Source organism: Vulpes lagopus, chromosome 5, assembly GCF_018345385.1.
Source record: "Vulpes lagopus strain Blue_001 chromosome 5, ASM1834538v1, whole genome shotgun sequence".
Classification (NCBI taxonomy): Eukaryota; Metazoa; Chordata; class Mammalia; order Carnivora; family Canidae; genus Vulpes; species Vulpes lagopus.
In genome coordinates, this window is record NC_054828.1 from 103,534,064 (window position 1) to 103,536,353 (window position 2,290).

Consider the following 2,290-nt stretch of genomic DNA (forward strand, 5'->3'; position numbering starts at 1 on the left):
AGGCACAGTTGACAGATGTGTGGCTGTTAAGCTGTTTTCTAAAAGCCTCTTCAGGGGATGCTTGTGTGTGAGGGCAGTGGATTTGGGGTGGGCATGGGAAGTAGGGTTGCAGGTCAGGCGAGCTCTTGTCTCCTACTTGGTTTAAATCAAAGCACTTCTGGGTTTAAATTGACATATTGGGTTTGTGCATATTCTTTCTCTGGATAAAGGTCTCTCTGCTAGAATTTATTGTCCCTACACCCATGGTTCTCAGATTGCAAAGACAGTGAACAGAATACTTCCCTCATCCTCAGCACCCAAAGCCCTGAGGCAGTTTTAGAAAAATGTCCACATTTCAAACAAAAAGTGAAAACTCGAGCTGCCAAGATCTTGTTGCTTTGGTGTTGATTCTTTTCTAAGGAATGCACCCACAAGGTATCTGTTTACAACACTAATTGCCAATGAACAAGTGAGAAATTGTGCCCTTGGCCAAAGTATATTCTGTTGCTAGAAAACAATGCAGCCAAAGTGTTTATGAAATTATCAGAACATAGTCACTTATTAATAATATCGTACAAGATGTCCTTGTCCCCAGAAATGCTCCTATCCTCATCCAAGACTGTCTTAGAAGCAAATGTTGTTTCCCAACAAAATCAAGGTTTGTTCTCTATTTGTCTTAATAAGGAATGACATAAGTTTACCAGACAAAGGAGTTCCATTTTTTGGTTCCTTGTGTTTAATCTGTACAGACAGAAGGCTGTAAATATCGTAAGTGGTTATTGCTGGCTGGCCTTGGAGGGGCCCAGTTCGTTAAGGACCATGGTTCGCTGGTTTCTTGTATGCCTTCCAAGGGCCAGGAGGGTGCTTCCCCATCATCACTATGAAGCCTGGTGAACAAAAGCTGGGGCCCAGGAGCCTGTGTTGAAGGATGATGTGACCTTTGACCCCCACTAGCGGGGCCTAGAGGGAAGGAGGCAAAGTCAGGCTCCAGTAACGTTTAATGACAGATCTTGTTAGGGTTAAAAAAACAGCTCTGGCATCCAGCTGGGACTTCATTGGGGGAGGTGCTCAGAAGGCTTCAGCCACTGACAGCCCCCCCTCCCCTCCCCTTGCACAGTTGCATCAGGTGCCAGCCGAGAGCGGTCTTTTTGATCTTACTCTCACCAAGGACCCCCACCTCGTCAGTCTGCCTCCATAGGAAGACTCATTCTTTTACTTTCCCTCTTGCCTCCAGAGTGTCTCAGCCCTCCAGATGCTACGGTGCTGTTCTGACAGTTGGCCAGGCACCAATCCTGTTTTTTCTTTTATAAAAATGATCACCAAGTAAGTGACACAAAATGAATATCCTTATAAAGGAGACCTGAATGAGTGCCCCAGTCCCTTCTACCACTTGGAGTTACTGGGAGAGAGCAGTCGTCTATATAAGCCAGGAAGTGGGCCCTCACCAGCACCCCAACCATGCTTGGCATTTCAGTATCTAGAATTGTGAGAAATATATTTCTGTTGTCTATGTCTGATGTTTTTTGTTTTTGTTTTTTTTTCAGCAGCCTGAGCTAAGACAACATTGTAGGTGAATGTAAGGAGCTTTTAGTGAGGTGTGATTAGTGTTTAACTTATAAGTCAATTGGAGTCAGATAAAGATTGTGGCTGTTTCTCCCAAAGGTAACATTTTGAACACCATAAAGCAGTCCTACAACCATGATATTGACATTGATACAGCTAAGATACAGAACATTCCATCACCATAAGGATCTCTCCTGTTGCCTTATAGGGCCATGCTCATTTCTCCCTGACCTCCATCCCCTCTTTAATTCCTGGCAGCCATTCATTTATTCTCCAGTTCTGTAATTTTATCATTTTGGAATGGCATATAAATGGAATCCTACAGTATGTAACCTTTTGAGATTTGCTCTTCCCACTCAGCATAAACCTCCAGAGATTCATCCAGGTTATTGTGTGTACCAATAGTTTGTTTCTTTTTATTGCTGAGTGATATTCCTTGATATGAGTTTACCATAGGTGGTTAAAAAAATTTTTTTTAAACCAGTTATCCATTGAAGGACATGAGAGGTTTTCCTGGTTTTTGGCTATTATGAGTGAAGCTGCTATAAACATTGTATATGGGCTTTTGTGGGAACATCCTTCTTTATTTCTCTGGGATAAATGCCCAAGGGTACAATTGCTAAATTTTGTCATAGTTTAGTTTTAAAAGAAAACTGCTTAATTTTATGATAAAACTAAATGCTTAGTTTCTTTGGAATCTGTCAAATTGTTTCAAGAGTGTCTGTGCCATTTTACATTCCCACCAGTA